We start from the raw sequence: 19333 nt of genomic DNA, 5'->3' as shown, positions 1-19333 counted from the left end.
ATAAACAGGAATAATTGACTGTCGTTTCAGTTCGCGATTAGGAGCAATTCGTGTACATCTCTCAAGCTCCACAACATTCATGCCACCTCCTCTTTGGTCCTTATCCATGTGCTACATATTTCGTGGCTTCTAGTTGTAAATCAATCAGTAGTGAAGGAACAAACCTGTAAGCTAGGGGTATCGTCTTTGGTTAGTTACTAACACGTCCTTGGTCAAGGGTTCGAATCCAGCGACTGCTTAAGTATTGTATAAAAATCACAACTGGCGGCCGAAGCAGCATAAGAAGTCACCCTCTCTGCCAACGACCTTGTCAAATATGGCGGAGGAGCGGACAGATTTTCAGGTTACTCTCTTGTCCATGGGTTGGGAAACTGCCTCCAAAGGCGGAAGAATCAGCAATGATGTATTGCATGAGAATGTAGAAACCAATGAAAACCACTGCATTAAGGGCGCTTAATACGCATCCACAGCACATACAGCCTGTAATTTAAGAAGTGTCATGATCTCTCCATTGCCAAAAGATTCCGGAATAGTTCCCAATTCCGATCTCCGGATAGGACTGCCGAGAGAGAGGTGACCATGAGAAAACACTGTGTAAACAACGAAAGGATCACATTCTATGATTCAAGACTTGGAAGGTCAGAAACTGGAACATGGTAATGAAGTTAGAAAATTTGGACAGGAAAATGCGAAGGCTCAGTCTAGATACATTAAGGTTCAATAAAATTAAATGGAAAGAAACCAAGGATTTCTCATCAAATGAGAATAGGGTAATAACATCAGCAGCAGAAAATACATAACACGACTAGGATTACTTATGAATAGGGAGGTAGGGCAGAGAGTGTGTTAGTGCGAACGGTTCAGAGATACGGTTATTCCCATCAGAATGTACAGGAAACCAACAGCGATAACGACAGTTCAGGTATACACGCCGATACAGAGATACAGATAGTATACGAGGATAATGAACTAATAATTAGAGACGTAAAGAGAGATGAACATCTAATGGTCATGGGGGACCGGAATGTGGTTGTAGAGAAAGGAGAAAATGACAGGATTACGGCGGAATACGGGCTAATTCTTAGTAATTAAGGACAAAGACTGAGTTCTGTAGTAAATTTCAGCTAGTAATAGCGAATACTCTGTCCGAGAATCACAAGTAGAGGAGGTATATTTGGAAAAGGACGGGAGACACGGGAAGATTTCAGTTACATTACGTCATGGTCAGGCAGAGATTCCAAAATCAGATACTGGATTGTCAGGCGTACCCAGGAGCAGATATAGACTCTGATCACAATGTCCTAGTGACGAAGACAAGTTTAAGAGATTACTCAGGAAGAAGCGATACGCAAAGTCGTGGGATGTGGAAGTACTACGAAACAAAGTGATACGCTTCAAGTTCTCTACGGCTATAGATGCTGTATAACTTAGTAGGCAGTACAACTGAAATGGAATGGACTTATCTAAAAAGATGAATCACAGAAGATTAGTAAGACAAACATTGGTACAAATAAATTAACGGCGAAGAAACCATGGGTAATAGAACAAAAACCTCAGCTTATCGATGAAAGAAGGAAGTACAAAAATGTTCAGGGAAATTGTGGAATGCAAAAACATATATTGGTGAGCAATGACATAAATAGGCAGGAAGGCTAAAGCGAAATGGCTGCATAAAATGAAATGACTCTCTGAAGGAGTGACTCAGCATATAGAAAACTCAAAACAATAAAGCAAGGTTGGGAACTCTACGTGTCATGGAGAATTCCACTGTTAATTGCAGAAGAGAGAGCATAGATAGGTGGAAAGAGTGCACTGAAGCCCTCTATGGGGAAGGGGGGGGGGGGGGAGTATGGTAATATTTTTCAGAAGTTATAGAAAGATGGGAGTGCTTTAGAAGAGACAGTTGATAAAGTATTAGAATCAGAATTTAAAAGACCTTGGGAGGACTTGAGATCAAACAAGGCAGAAGGGATCGAAAAAAACTCCACCAGAATTTCTAAAATCATTGGGCGAAATGGCAAGAAAATGACTATCCACGTTGGTATGTAGAATGTATGAGTCTGACGATACACCATCTGACCCGCGGAAAAGTATCATACACACAATTGTAAAGACTGCATGAACTGACAAAGTGCGAAAAATTTTTAAAATCAGATTAACAGCTCATGTAACTAGGCTGTTGACCAGAATCACATACAGAGGAATAGAAAAGACATCTTCTGTTGTGTAAGATGACGATCGGTTTCGCTTTGGGAAAGGTAAAGCCGTCAGAGAGGCAATTCTCATGTTGCTGTTGATAGTGTAAGCAAGATGAAAGAAAAATCAGACACTTTCATAAGACTTGTCAACCGTGAAAAGCTTTCGACCATGGAACGCAAGACCTTCGAAATTCTGAGGAAATTATACATAAGCTAAGGAAGAGATGGGTAATGTGCAACATGTAGAAGAGCCAAGAGAGAATAATACGAGAGAAGACCAAGAACGAAGTGCTCGGATTAAAAAGGGTGTAAGACAGGGATGTAGTCTTTTTGCCCTATTGTTCGAGCTGTACATCGCTAAAGCAGTGATGGAAATAAAAAGAAAAAAAAAACAAATTCAACAGTGGTATTAAAGTTCAAGGTGAATGGATATCAATGATAAGATTCGCTCATGACACTTCTATCCTCGTCGAAAGTAAACTTCACATCAGGATTGATGGTCACTAAGTGGAGGAAGTAAGGAATTCTCCCAGCTCCGCAACAAAATAAACAATGACGGACTGCGCTGGGACATTAAAAGCAGACTAGCACTCACAAGGACAATCCTGGGCAACAGAGGAATACTAGTATCAAACATAGGCCTTAATTTGAGGACGAATGTCCTGTGAATGTACGTCTGGAGCACAGCATTGTATGGTAGTGAAACGTAGATGTGTGAAAACAGGAACAGACGAAAATAGAAGCTTCTGAGATGACAGACAAATGTTAAGAATTAGTTGGACTGGTAAAGGAAACAATGACGAGTCTCTGCGGAGAATCGTAGACGAAAAGAGTAAATAGAAAATACTGACAATAAAAGGGACATGATTAGACACTTTTTGAGATGTCAGGGAATAACTTCCATAGTCCTAGAGGGAGCTGTGGAGGGCAAAAACTATAGAGGAAAACAAACAATGGACGATACGAAGCAATAATTGAGGACGTAGGTTGCAAGTGCTACTCTGGGATGAAGAGTTTAGCACAGGCAGGGAATTCGTAGCTTGCTGCATAAAACCAGTCGGATGGCTGATGACTCAAGGGAAAAAAAATTAAAGGACCTCTTCTCCATTTAACTCTATGTTCGTCCACTATAGAGTTCATTTGTTCAAACTTAAGATCTTTATAACATGTACATTCTTAATTTTACCAATTTTATTTACATCCTTTTACTGCTCTTAAAAATCTCATTTTAGGTACTTGAATCTGATTTCTGTCTTTTCTGTTCTTCAGTGTCCAGATCTCACGGCCATAGAGAAGTGCAGGAGCTGCTAAAGTTTTTAGTATTTAATTATTTAGTTTCTTTCTTTTGCTATTTTTTTAGAGTTTTGTTTATAGCGTTACTTCTACTCGTATATTCCGGAATCTTGCATGACTTGATCTCCAGCTCGATGTACAGGGTGTCCACTAAGTCTCCCTACAACGTAAAAATTTTATTACAACGGTAGTTGTTGAAATATTTTAACCAAATATCTTTTATTGTAATCAATGTTTACTTAACGTTTTATATATAATAAAATTTTGTGTTTCAGATGCTCTGTTGACGGAAGGAACTGAATCTCTATAAAATGAGAACTCCTCAAGAGAAGACACAATGTGTGTCCTGGTTTATTGAGTCAAACGAAACTTCAGAATGAAGATTAGAAGAGATCCACCATCGCAGCCTTCAATCCGTACATGGCTCAAAAAATTTCTGCAGACAGGGACAGTGTTGGATAAAGGGAGGAGCGGGCGATCAAGAACATCCGAGGAAAACATCGATCGCGTTTTAAACGTCTTCAAATGGCTCTGAGCACTATGGGACTTAACTTCTGAGGTCATCAGTTCCCTAGAACTTAGAACTACTTAAACCTAACTAACCTAAGGACATCAGACATATCCATGCCCGATGCCGGATTCGAACCTGCGACCGTAGCGGTCGCGCGATACCAGAATGTAGCGCCTAGAACCGCTAGGCCATTCCGGCCGGCTTTAAACGTCTTCACTTGTTCACCAACGAAGTCCGCCAGCACTGCTGTCAGACAGTTGCAACTACCACGGTCAACTGTGAATAAGATCCTCCACAAAAACTTACGGTTATACGCTTACAAACTGCAAGTGTTAAAGACACATGAACCAAATGACAACCCAAAACGGACAGAGTTTGCACTCAACATGCTGGTACGTCTTTCGGAGGATGGAGCATTCCTCAAGCGAGTTTGTTTCTGTGATGAGGTAACTTTTCATGTTTCTGGGACATTAAACAGACAGTGTGAGAATATTGGGATCTGAACACCGCCAAGTGACTAGGGAGCTTCACCGTAATAGTCCAAAAGTGAGTGTGTGGTGTGGAATCATGTGCAACCAAATAATTGGTCCATTTTTCTTCAACGAGTCAACAATTACTGCAGATGTTTACCTCAACCTTCTGACCCAATACCTAGCACCACAACTGATTGACTTACAACTAACTATCAGTTGGTGTCATGGCGGCTGCAGTGTAACACGTGTTAAGTTCGGCTCGCGAAATTTAGTTGAATTCGAAGGTGTTCTCGCAGGCGGTGTTGTCTAGTACAAGTGGAGATCGTGAAAACAACAGTGTTCTTTGCAGTAGTGCTATTTTTTTTTCTGTGCTCCGCCAATATCTTCGAGAAAATGGTAAACAGAAGAGTGAACAGCAGCGCGTCCAGCAGCGGGGAAGCAGCAGGTGCGGCGGGCCCGCTCTTGGCGGAAGGTGCGGCCGCGGCTCCCGGTTTAGCGGAGCTGGTCCGCTCTGAGGTAAACGCTGCGCTTCGCGATAAAAACAATCTCGATCTGATAGCAGGCACTATATCAGATACTGTAACGGCAGCAGTATTGGCCAAAATGCGTGAAACTGTTGAGGCCAATACTGCCGAAATTACAGCACTAAAAAAGTCTGTGTCTGAATACGAGAAAAAGGCACGAGAGTTGGAAGTCAAACTATCTGCCGCAACTGACGAACTAGAACAGTACCAAAGGCGAAGTAGTCTACGACAGTTTGGAGTAGTAGAAAATAAGGAAGAAGACACGGACAACCTGCTTATACAGGTTGCGCGTGAAAAATTAGGCGTTGAAGTGACCAAGGCAGACATTGACAGGAGCCATCGGGTGGGACGAAAATTACCAGGTGCCACCAAACCTCGTCCAATAATAATTAAATTTGTCTCGTACCGAAAAAGGGCAGAGATCTTTACCCAGAAGAAGAAGTTAGCAAGGACAGGGCTTACAATAAGGGAAGATCTGACACACGAACGGCTAAAGATTTTAGACAGTGCCATATCCCATTTCGGTCTTCAGAATGTGTGGACTCAGGATGGCAGAGTAATCATTAAGACAGCAGCTGGAAAGAAGACAGTCACAAACATGACAGAACTGAATAGTATTAAGTGAAGCTACTCGAGCCAAAAGTACAAACTTAACACCATTTGCAATTGTAACAGCCCCAATACTCAGATATAGTCTTGTAATTTTATTAATTTTTTAATTATACCCATATTTGTACCTTCAACTAATTGTTTTTGTAACTGTATTAAATTTTCACTATTTTTTTGTGTCTGTAGCTCTAACCATTACTTAATTTTAGTTACTGGTAATTCTTTTTTCATTTTCTCAGTTTATTCTCTTCCGTTCTGAAATAGTTCTATTGCAATTATTAGTCTCTCCTTTAGTTCATTAATCACCCATCTCTTCTGTTTAAATTGTTCATAACAAAAATCACTATCAGTATCACTTTAGCAAATTTCAATCTAATTGTAGCTTCCTACGATAATCACTACCAGTATCACTTTAGTAAATTTCAACTTAATTCTAGCTTCCTACGATAATCTATTAATTACTAAGCTTACTTCTCTCTGCTGGCAGCATCGGCCTCTTAAATCACTCCCTTCTCCCTTATTTCCACCCTAAGCTGTTTCAAATACGCCAATTACATTTCTCCTCGTACGACAGAGGATACACAGTGACACACAGCCGTCACTATTTTGGTCGTATTCTCCTTGCACAGAATACCACTAATCCATTTTCTATACTCCCGCAACCTCAGGAAATCTTTAGCAGGCGCCTTTCTTTCGGCACTCGCGGTGTCACAAACAGGGCGTGCAAAATCTCGGACACCCCTGTGTTATGTCACTTGGCGGAAGCAGCGGCCAGTGCCCCTCGCGGCAGGTAGTGCCTAACAAAGGGACAAACCAGTCTGCCACCCTACTCCAGGCTGCTCGGCGGAACGCGTCAGAGCTTTTAGCAGCTCACTGCAACATCCAGTCTTTACCTGCGCATTACGAAGAACTTAGCCTCCTCTTCAACCAACTAAACTACCACGTAATCCTCTTATCCGAAACGTGGTTGAAACCACACATATCCTCTGCATCTTTTCATCTCCCAGGGTACACATTTCTTAGGGCAGACAGATCAAAAAAGCGAGGTGGCGGGGTCGGCGCGTATATACGAACAGATCTCAAAGCGAAAGTCTTATGTACGTCAAATCCTGCTGAAGAAAAAGAGGCTGAATTCATGTTCATTGAAATAAATATACAAAGTCGGAAATTCTTGACTGGCGTCGTGTACAAGCCGCCAAAAATAAGCTCAATGAGTTCCTTCCAGTCGGAATTACATTCACTTCAGTGTCAATACGAACATGTCATCGTAATGGGTGACTTGAACATAGACCTGCTAAGAGACACTCCCTCCGCAATAAACCTAAGAAGACTGTTTAGTTACAATAGCATGAACATTCTTCCATTGCAACCTACACACCATACGGCGCACAGTCATACTCTTATAGACATAATCGCAACGAAACAGACTGACAAAGTAAGAGATGTTGGTCAAACATCGGCCCCTGGCATCTCAGCACATGATGTAATATTCCTGGCCTACTCTGTGCAGCCCCCAAGGATCAAATCGCGTTACATAACTTGTAGGAACATGAAACGTATTGACCTTGACGCTCTAACAGCCGATTGCTCAGAAATCTCATGGCATCAAATAATCAGAAAACCCACAATCGACGGCAAAATTAATGAACTTGGTGATAAACTCACTGCCCTCTATGACAAACATGCACCTGTGCGCAAAATCCGTGTAAGAAAATCTCCTGCTCCATGGCTGACAGCTGAATTACGTCAAATGATGACTAATAGGGATGCTGCCCACAGGCGTTTCAAGGCAGATCCGAAACCCGAGCATTTCGAAGAATATAGAAAGCTACGGAACAGAGTGAAACAATGCATTCGCAATGCTAAAATCAGGCACGCTCGCTCCCTTGTATGCAGCGATCTGACGCCCACGACTCTATGGAAGAATTTCCGTAGCTTGGGGGTCGGAAAGGCAAAATCGGAAACTACTTTTCATGTGTCAGCTAACGAATTAAATGAATTCTTCTCTGCACCTCTGAATACCAGCACAGCTGATAATTACCGTCTACAAGAATCCCCAAACAGGATAACTAACAACGATACCTTCCATCTAAAACATGTAACAACAAATACGGCAAGAAAAGCAATAATGAGAATCTCTTCTGATGCAATAGACAACGACAGTATCGGTATAACCATGATTAAGAATGTTGCCGATATCTTAGTACCTGTCTTAACTGACATATTTAATTTTTCCCTCGTGAACGGAATATATCCTACTGCATGGAAAAGAAGCCTAATTCGACCCATCCCTAAGATCGAAAACCCGCAACTGCCTAGTGATTACCGACCAATTAGCATACTGCCTGCTGTTTCCAAAGCACTTGAATATATTGTTCGTGACCAAATCACTGAACACTTGCATGAATTCAGCCTATATGACAAATTTCAATCCGGTTTCCGTAAACATCACAGCACAAACACTGCTCTGATTAAAGTAACTGATGACCTGAAATATGCCATCGACAATCGAAAGGCAACAATATTGACGCTACTGGACTTCAGCAAAGCTTTTGACACTGTTAACTTTGACATATTGCTCAGAAAAATGCAACAGCTTAATTTCTCTGATAGTGCAATGAGATGGTTTGAAAGCTACTTAAAAGACAGACAGCACTGTGTTGTCTGCGTAAATGAAAAATCTTCCTGGAAACATGTTTCCTCGGGAGTGCCACAAGGATCAGTCTTAGGACCACTTTTGTTTTCTTTATATGTCAACGATATTTCGTCGGTTCTGTCCTCCTGTAAATATCATTTCTATGCCGACGACCTCCAGCTCTACCTAAGCGTCAGACCTGAAGATGTAAACACTGCAATCGCTCAGATGAATGATGATCTGTCTTCAGTAGTGAGATGGGCGAAAAACCTGGGGCTTAAACTAAATGCAAAAAAGACGCAAGTAATCTTAATAGCCCACCAGAAATTAATAAGTTCTGATTTCCGCGAACGGCTACCTCCTATTCTGCTCGACGGTACTCCAATACCATATCAGAAAACAGTGAAGAACTTGGGTGTAACTTTGGATGAGCATCTCAACTGGGCGGAGAATACAGTCGCAGTGTGCCGCAAGACGTCTGCTTGTCTCTATGCTCTCAAAAAGTTTCGGAACATATTTCCACAGGACTTGAAACGCCAGCTCGTGCAAGCACTCGTTCTACCGAACCTCCACTATTGTGATGTGATTCAACAAGGCATGAGTAGTGAAAACATGAGTAGTGAAAACAAAAAATGGCTAGAGCTAACCATGAATGCCTGTGTGCGTTACACCTGCAACATTCGCCGATATGATCATGTTAGTGCTTCATACTCCGAGCTAGGGTGGCTGCGGCCGGACAAATTGCGTGACTACCACACTCTATGTCTACTCCACCGACTCTTCATCGCGCAAGCACCCCAGTACCTCGCTTCAGAGATTAAAAACCTGTCATTTCATCATAATCGAAACACGAGGTCACTCTTATTTGGTATCCTAACTGTGCCCACTCACAAAACAAAAACTTTTGCAAACTCCTTCTCAGTTGCCGCTGTCCGCCTCTGGAACAAACTGCCCCTTACCTTGCGCAAAATTCGATCTCCTGCTGCTTTTAAGAAGAAGTTGAAGCATTTCCTACTATCATCCTCACAAAGTTCTCCACAAAATTAATGTACAAGGACAATCCCCTCATCTGTCAAATAGCAAAGCTAGCGTCTCCTATCTTGCTCCTGAGATGCCTTCCTCTTCATCTTTCTCTATTAGCCACGCAATCTTCTTTTCCTTTATATTTCCTTAATTATGTTTCATCATGTCTCTATTCTTCTCTTCCCTTCACCATGAATCTCCCTCATACTCCCTGCTGCCGGCACTCCTATCTAAAATCTGTCTCTTCAATAATGTCTAATTATAACAGTACTTGTGACCTAAGAATATAAACTCTATATGTATGTATTTTTCCAGGTGTACCTTTCAAATTGTTTATTTCACTTTTTGTACTAGATGTAGTTTAACATGCCTACTAAAACATATGAATGTAAAATAAGTAGAATGCCTGGTTAGATGTAAGAGAGGGCCTGATGGCCCTAATCTTGCCAGGTAAAATAAATAAATAAATAAATAAATTTTCCAGCATGATGGTGAACCATCACATTGGGGACTGCATGTTCGTCGGTTCCTCAATGAAACAATTCCAGGCAGATGGCTTGGGAAGGATGGGCCAATTCCTTCGCCACCGCGATCGCCAAATATACTCCCCTGGTCTAAATGTTTCAAATGGCTCTGAGCACTATGGGACTCAACTGCTGTGGTCATCAGTGCCCTAGAACTTAGAACTACTTAAACCTAACTAACCTAAGGACATCACACACATCCATGCCCGATGCGGGATTCGAACCTGCAACCGTAGCGGTCGCCTGGTTGCAGACTGAAGCGCCTAGAACCGCTCGGCCACTCCGGACGGCCCAGTTACAACAGCTGTGTGACAGCTTGCCTCAGGAGAGTTTACAACGGCATTAAGATACCATTCCCAAGCGAGTCAGTGCATTTCACCAAGACAGAAGTGATGCCACTTCTTACTCGAGAGTGGACTCAAACTGCAATGCTCTTTGTAAATTTGACTCAGTTTTGTGATCACTGAAATAACAGAGCCAACCCTCTTGGACTATGACGCTTCATATCGTCCTCAGAAGTTAAATCCCATAGTGCTCAGAGCCATTTGAACCATTTTTGTGGTAACTGGTCCTTGATATCATGGATTCTGGCAATGGGACGGGGTTCTCGACCGAGATGGTTTCACAGTTGTTCTACCAGGGCACCCAGCTAGCCACCGGACTATCGCAACATCTAGCAGACAGTTCACAGAGACTTGTGCCATCTGTAGATAAGCATTTTCCTATTGAAAGTGGCACACATGAGTCTGCCCGAAGCGTACCGTTGTTCCGTCAGAGTACCCTCAATCGTCACCTGAAATCATGCCCGATGGCTCCCCTCACTATGACACCAGGAGTGACGCCACTGTGCCTGCCAAACCATTGAAGGAATGGGCCCCTCCCGAGGTTGCCTCCATATTACGACTTTCAACAGAAATTCGATATACCGATATTGTACCAAAGAAATGTACATATGTCCGCCATACTAATTCCACCGATATGTCGACATATACTAAGTGATCAAAAGTATTCAGACACCTGGCCGAAAATGACTTAAAAGTTCGTGACGCCCTACATTGGTAATGCTGGAATTCAATACGGTGTTCGCCCACCCTTAGCCTTGATGTCAGCTTCCACTGTTGCAGGCATACTTTCAATCGAGTGCTGGAAGGTTTCTTGGGGAATGGCAGCTCATTTTTTACGGAGTGCTGCACTGAGTAGAGGCACCGATGTCGGTCGGTGAGACCTGTCATGAAGTCGACGTTCCAAAAACCAAACATCCCAAAGGTGTTCTATACCAATCAGGTCAGGACTCTGTGCAGGCCAGTCCATTATAGGAATGTTATTGTGATGTAACCATTCCGCCACAGGGCGTGCATTATGAACAGGTTCTCGATCATATTGAAAGATGCAATCGCCATCCCCGAATGGCTCTTCAACGGTGGGAAGCAATGAGGTGCTTAAAACATCAGTGTAGGCCTGTGCTGTGATAGTGCCACGTAAAACAACAATGGGTGCAAGCGCCCTCTATGAACAACTCGACCACACCATAACACCACCGCCTCCGAATTTCACAGCTGGTACGACACAAGCTGGCATATGGCATTTACTCGTTCGCCATACCCACACCCTGCCACTGGATCACCACATTGTGTACCGTGATTTGTCGCTTCACACAACGTTTCTCCACTGTTCAATCACTCAATGTTTACACTCTTTACATCAAGCCAGGATGGCCGACCGGAGTGGCCGAGCGGTTCTAGGCGCTACAATCTGGATCCGCGCAACCGCTACGGTCGCCGGTTCGAATCCTGCCTCGGGCATGGATGTGTGTCATGTCCTTAGGTTAGTTAGGTTTAAGTAGTTCTAAGTTCTAGGGGACTGATGACCTCAGAAGTTAAGTCCCATAGAGCTCAGAGCCATTTGAACCATTTTGAACATCAAGCCAGGCATCGTCTGGCATTTAGCGGCGTGATGTGTGCTTATGAGCAACCGCTCGGCCATGAAATCCAACTTTTCTCACCTCCCATCTAACTGTCATTGTACTTGCAGTGGATCCTGAGGCAGTTTGGAATTCCTGTGTGATGGTCTGGCTAGATGTCTGCCTGTTACACATCAAGACCTCTTCAACAATTGGCGGTCTCTGTCAGTCAACAGATGAAGTCGGCCTGTATGCTTTTGTGTTGTACGTGTCCCTTTACGTTTCCATTTAACTCTCACATCGGAAACAGTGCACCTAGGGATGTTTAGGTGTGTGAAAATAGCGCTTACAGATATATGACACAAGTGACATCCAGTCAATTGACCAAGTTCGATGTCCGTGAGTTCCGCGGAGCGACCCATTCTGCTCTCTCACGATGTCTAATGACTACTGAGGTCGCCGACATAGAGTACCTGGCAGTAGGTGGCAGCACAATGCACTTATTATGAAAAACGTATGTTTTTGAGGGTGTCAGGATACTTTCAATCCATATCAAAATGGCAAAATCTGATGCCGATATTTTAATTGTATTTTATACTTTTTCACAATTGTCGATAAGTATCTGAAGTATTTTTGAGAGATTGTAGTGGAACATAATTTTACTTTCACTGTGTGAAGGAGTCTTACAATTTTTTTTAGCTTTCATCTATTCTAATCTCTCTTTTTAACTGTGTGAAGCCAATACATATGGCACAAAAGAGGTCCGATGAACCCGGGGGGTGGTGGTGTGAATAGAATAACGAGATTTTCGATGTTAACAAATAGCACACCAGATGAGTTACAAAAACAAAAATCAAAATGATAAGAGTGGTCTTAACGGTGGGCGGAGTCCTGTGAGGGGAAATGCTGATATAACCAGCGCCCGGAGCTACCAACAGACAGTGTAACGTTTAGCTTTCCCACGCTACTTGACACTACAACTGTTAGACCGCTGACCTCGGCAGAAATAAAAAACACAGGGAAGTCGACATGAAGTGTTTCCGGCAAATCTGAAATGTGAGGAAACCGAACGACGGACCCGTCGGACACTCTATATTGTGACACCATTGTTAACAAAATGGCTGTCGTCAAGTGTGAACGTGCATCGTTTCCCCTTCAATTTTTGTCCTGAGGGGGATAGACAGGGTGCCAGCTTGTTGATGTAACAGATCAATACTTAAATATACAGCTCTAAAACCGGAAGAGTATTTACAATTTGCAGACGATGTTTTTATGGGCAGGCATGTAAATATCTTTATCGTCGACATACCGATACTGTTTCTCTATATATCGAGAGTCGACAGTAAACGTTTTTAGATATCGATATATCGGGTTCCCGATACTTTCAAAAATGTCAACAGTCCTAATCCAGACTCGCCGATACTGTTCGACCAGGGAGGGGTGTTAATGAAATGCAATTTATCGTTAAACACAATGCGTCGCCAGTCATCAGCAGTACATGCTTCCCGGTCACTGCACCACCCCACACGCATGCTTTTGTGTTACTTTGTTAACGGCAGCCAACACACGCACTTGTAACGCTGTCTCACACGAGCACACGGCTTCTCCGAGTCCTCGCAATGTTCACCAAGAATGTTCACTCGCCTGACATACCCCAACAGACCTGGTGATAATACTTAATGCTCTCTACATATCAAAGAGAAGTACCACTCTCTTCGCATTGCTTCATGAGCCGTGCGTGGCTCGAGTTCGTGCCATCTCTTACTTCACACCCTGTTTTTACCGTACTGCCGCCTCATTATCTTAATTTTCAATTACTGGCATCACTGAGTTGCTGTCTTGACTGCCCGTGAGCGGCAGCAGCAGCGCTTATCGATATAAGCCCTGCCGTAGTACCTTTGGACTTGCTGTTACTTCCTGGTTGTCGAGTGTCGTTCAACGAGTTGGAACGCGCCAGCAGTGCAGTTCGGACCGGGCAATGAAATCAGTTGCAACGCGCCAGCACTGGAGTTTCGGAGCTGGCAATCGGACAGTTGGGACGTGGCAAAAGTTGGGTCGGGTTGGAGCGGCAGTGAGGTTCGGATAGCCATGACTCGCCCGACCGTTGCCGGCACACATGGCTTGGGACGGTCTCGGTTGATCGTCGGATGGTCGTATTACCGGACGACGTGTATTTCCTCGCCGATCGCTTACGGGTTGGCGGTGTGTGTCTCAGCTCGTGGTTCGTCCTGGTGATTGCACAGTCACTGCTGTTAGCATTGGTCGCGTTCTTCGTCCAACTGTTTGTGAAATTGTGTGTTGCCTCTGATGTTCACTGTCCACTTATTTTAGTGCTGTCTCCGTGCTGATGTGTAGCATTTGGTCGATTGGCACATTCGCGTTGTAGCACCAGTGGGGCATGCAGCGCCAGGGAGGCGCGAATAGCCATCACTCGCCGGTGATAGCCGACACACATGCTTGAGTGGCAACGACCTTGCTACGCCGTTTGGTCGGTCGTCTGATTAGACGAAGTGTATTTGGGTCCTCCTACGCTTTTGGGTTGTCTGTGATATGTTCTGGTTGTTGTTTCAGTCTCCGCTGTTAGCATCGTTTGAATTTTGGTGCTAGTGTGCAGCGGAACTGATCTTGATCGTTGATCTGTTGACTGTTTGTCGGTCGAATTCCCAGCGGATTGAAAATGGTTGGGCCCACTGCCTGACTCATCTAAACGAGCGTTAGTGTTTGAATAACAGGCCGACCCTCGAACATCTGAACACCCTTGGGTGTACTGCCCTATTTCTAATTTTTTGTTGTTGTTTGTACTTGTATGGCTTATAGCCGATTTTAAAAAAAATAGAGTTGTTTTGCGCTTAAGTCCTTTAGCCTAAATAAAAGAACAGTTTCACGCAAGGCCTTTGGTATTTTTAAAAATTAATATTATGGAGTATTAAGTGTTAGGCCTTCAGCGGATTTGAATTTAGTTTGTTTACTTCAGTCTAACTAAAGAACTGTTTTAAGGTAAGGCTTGTCCGTTAAATTTCTGATTATGCTTGCGTTTTAAGTTATTGGCATTCAGCTGTTTTTAAATTTAATTGGATTTCAGCAGGTAATTAAGTCCCAAGGATTAAAGCTGAGCCCGCATCTCGTGGTCGTGCGGCAGCGTTCTCGCTTCCCATCCCGGGTTCCTGGGTTCGATTCCCGGCAGGGTCAGGGATTTTCTCTGCCTCGTGATGGCTGGGTGTTGTGTGCTGTCCTTGGGTTAGTTAGGTTTAAGTAGTTCTAAGTTCTAGGGGACTGATGACCGTAGATGTTAAGTCCCATAGTGCTCAGAGCCATTTGAACCATTTGATTAAAGCTGTGTGTTTTCTTACAAAATAATTTTGGGGCGATCTTGTAATGTTTGATCAAATAATAAAGTTGCACGTTCGAGTGTAACTGACAGCCCTTATTTTGGCCCCTTTCAACAATTTATACTATCTGTCCTGTCCTGCGGGATTAGCAGGGCGTTTCACTTCATTTTCATAGTAAGTTCGCGAATTCAGTGACACTGACATTCAACAGTGCCTTGTAGATGCTTCACATTTTGAACTGTGTTAATAATAAAAGTGCTTGCTGTCGTGAGCGATAATGTAAGGGATTAAAGGTGGCAGGGAATATGGTGATAAGTCACCCAATACGGTGTGGCCATTGGTGCTCTGCATTACTTTTGTCTTATCACTAGGATTGTCATCTGAAGAGATCACTGGTGAGCTGGAAACGGAACTAAATCTACATCACCTTTAACGTAAACTCTAATCCGAATGCGGTAAGGTTTTATAATTTTCTGTAACGTGCCGGCGATAGCAGAACTATCTATCAATCAATATACCTTGGTTCCATGCAAGTCACTGGTTCAGTTCTGAGTAAATATTGTCGTGAATGACAAGCGAAGGCTTCCAGTGTAGTATCTCACCCTCGCTCAGCCAACGGTGTTGTCAAAAAGGGAGGAAGAGTTGAAATAAGTTCAGAATCCAAATGACGAGTGGCCAGTAACTCTATTACTAAAACTTAGAAAACTTAGCGGTAATCGTAGTAGAGCTTCCATTAAATGTGGTGCAGAATTAATTCCTCACTCGCCATAATATTGAATGAGAAAGTCAGGAGAAGGACATCGGTACTTACAGCACTCTGTATCCTAGTGATGATCGTCTTTTTCGACTATTAAGAATCAATTACAACACTTTTTACATTTTTCACTTTTTCCCCTTCATTTTCTTATCACTCTTAAAATGCTGGCTCAATAAGATATCCATTACATTTCCTTAAGCGTAATCCGACATTTACTTGCTCAAAGACGAAATCTACAAAATTTCTGACTTGCTCTCTAATTGATATACTCAATTTTGAAACCATCTGACCGCAACTGGCATGTAAATGGCTCGGTTTGGTGATTGCACAGTCTTATAGCCTGATAATACTGCAGGCTAGAAGTAACGAAGCATGTCTGTAGGAGTAGCATTGTGGAATGAACCTCCAGAAAAGTTAAAGTCAGCGCAAAAGATGTTAATATTCGGAATGTTTAATGAATGTTCTGCTTACTTTAAGGCGTCTTTTTCAGTTTAATTTATCTCCGAACATGAAACTGACTCTATAGTACTATCAAGCTTAAAATAAACATATCCATTGCTCGATAAATTCTCTACATTTGATAGTTTTATTGTAGCCGACGTAACGTTATTTTAAAATTTTATCACTAATGTATTAGTAGATATTCTTGTTGTTGTTTGACTGTTTCGTTCAACAATGCGGATAGAATGTCACTGAGTTCTAATTCCGTGGTTTAAAGTAACTCTGCCCGGTATTTCCTAATAGCCTGTCTGACTATGTATCATGAGAAATTGTGGTTAATCGGAATCTTACTAACCATTACACCATGTTGAAGGCCTTTATTTCTGATCCTGCAAAGATGTGATAAAAACTTCCTAATTTACCTACGGTTCATAAACTTTAAACTAAGGGGACCATAAGACGAGGGTTGTCCAGAAAGTGAGTTCCGATCGGTGGCGAAATGGACACCACAGTGAAAACCCGATGAAGCTTTGCACAGATGTGTCAGGTAGTGTCTCTAGTATGACTGTCGATCGCATCAAGACGCTATTTTCTGTTGTGAGCGAGTACAGGTGCCTAGAACAACTATGTCTCCCGCCATGTAGGAGGGCCCAATGAGAGGCTTCGCCTTAAAGAATGAAGCCCATCCAACACAACAGCCACGCACTTCCTTCTTCATGGCAATTCTCAGCCGCACTCTGCAGGGGCAGTGAAGACGCTCCTGCAGCCTTTTCGATGGGAAGTTTTCGATCACCCACAGTACAGCCGTAATTGGCTCGTCCTGAGTATCATCTCTGTTCACATGAAACGCTGGATACGGAGACAACACTTGGGCCCAGGCTAAGCGCTAAGACCAGTATAGAGGATTATCGGAAAGCATAGGTGACTGCCTTCTATGACGATGGTGATAGAATTTGGTATAACGCTCTGACAAGTGCCTAAATCGGAGTGGCTACTATGTAGAGAAGAAGTACCTGGAAAGTGTAGCTAACTCTTGCAATAATGACTTTCATTGTGGTTTCCATTTAGAGACCGATCGGAAATTACTTTCTGGACAACCCTCGTAATTTATTGTATAGTTCTTGAAACAACTCCCTATCTCCAGCGTAAGCAATAAAGAGCCAAGGCTATCATAATAACACAATATTATACGATTATAAGATTCCAGATTTAGCTTACTTTATGTCTGGAAGTTATCAAGCACACTTTCATGCCTTCTAGGCACTTTCTGCACAGTATCTCCTACAAACACCCCCAGAGATGATGTACGTCCCCATTTTTCTTATTGGAGGACTTCTTAAGAGTTTTTTTTCTGTTTTTTTTTTTTTGTTAAGTACACATCTAAATCGTTCTTCCTTTTCACGATGTGCTATTGCTTACATTGACTGATTAAACCTTTGCATCTCATCTCAAGTCGCTGTTTGCAAACACTATTTGTATCATTAACAGCATTACCAATCCCCACAGTGCACCTCGATTGAATCTTCAAAGTGCTGATGAAACACCAAACATGGGAATGACAGGTAACATCCCACCAGTCTTCAGGATGGGTATTATATGGCTTCTGTGAAACAATTTTTCTTTAGGAGCAAGATATGAAGGAGTTTTATATTCAAATTTCATGGCGGCTGTGAGATTTCTGCTTGGCTTCATATGCTTCATTCTCCTTCAAACTGTTTAAATAATTTTATTCGCTATATTCTCTAGCATCTTCTTTTTCATATCCATACCCATATTTATTTCCAATGCACCACATACTGCTAATACAGCTAGTTCTTCACTGAGCTTAGCATCTTTTACCTTTATTCTTCACTACACCATTCCAACCACAATCTGGTGTATTCATTGTCTGTTTTTCAAATTGTCTGAGTATACTGCATAAGTGATGTCCTGTTCATCACACACTTCATGTAATGGATTGCCTCTAACCTCATCTGTTTTTAGTTATGTAATGAGTTCTGTCCTGGACTGCTATATGAGTAATCAAGCTTATGAGGTTCAATCAGTATGTTAAAAATTAAACAGTTAAGGAGAGAACCACCCTGCTTTTTCTCATTGTCGTTACTAATTTCTCGAGCTCTACCGCATGGGTGATGGTTTAAAATGTAGACCATGTTTTTACACACTGATGAGCCTGAACCTCACGACCACCTACCTATAGCCGGATAATAGTGGCCACTGTTATCGGCAATAGGTAGGCCCTGGAATGGAGGCATTGAGGCCTTGGCAATTGATGGAGGGAGTTTGCACCACTTCTGCACACACAGGTCACCTAATTCCCGTAAATTCAAGGGAAGGGGGCGGGGGCAATGAGCTCCATCTCACACGAGTTCGATTGCGTTCAGATCTGGCGAGCTGAGGGTTAATTCATCAATCTGAATTCGCCACTGTGTACTTCGAACCACTCCATCACACTCTTGGCCTCGTATCATTGCACATTATCTTGTTCTAAAATTCCTCTGCTGTTAGGAAACATGATCGTCATGAAGGGATGCATGTCGTCTGCAGCCACTGTGCGACACTCCTTCACCGCCATTGTGCCTTGCACGAGTTCCACTGTATCCATGGATGCCCACGTGAATGTTCCACGGAGCATAATCGAGCCGCCGCCACCTTGTCTTCGTCCTGGAGTTCTGGTTTCAAGGAGCCGTTCCCATGGAAGGCGGCGGATTCGCGCCCTCCCATCGGCGGGATGGGCAACGCATTGGGAATCATCAGACCATGCAACGCTCTGCCAATGGTCCAACGTTTACTACAGACGGTCACGTGCCTGTCGTAGTTTCAGGTGTCGTGGTGTTAACACCGGCACATGCAAGGATCTACGGCTGCGGGAGCCCATCGTTGGAAGTGTTTGGTGCCCTGTGTGTCCAGACACATTTGTACTCTGCCCAGCATTAACGTCTGATGTTAGTTCCGCCACAGTTCGCGACCTGTACTGTTTCACTGGTCTGCCCAGCCTACGACGTCCGAAATATGTTATGAGGGGTGGTCGCCCAACCATAATACATCTGGACGTGGTTTCGCCTTGGTTTCACCACGTGTTGAAGTTACTCACCACAGCACTTTTCTAACGCCTG

The sequence above is a fragment of the Schistocerca piceifrons genome, chromosome 1 (genome assembly GCF_021461385.2).
Source record: "Schistocerca piceifrons isolate TAMUIC-IGC-003096 chromosome 1, iqSchPice1.1, whole genome shotgun sequence".
Lineage (NCBI taxonomy): Eukaryota > Metazoa > Arthropoda > Insecta > Orthoptera > Acrididae > Schistocerca > Schistocerca piceifrons.
This window is presented reverse-complemented; position numbering follows the sequence as displayed.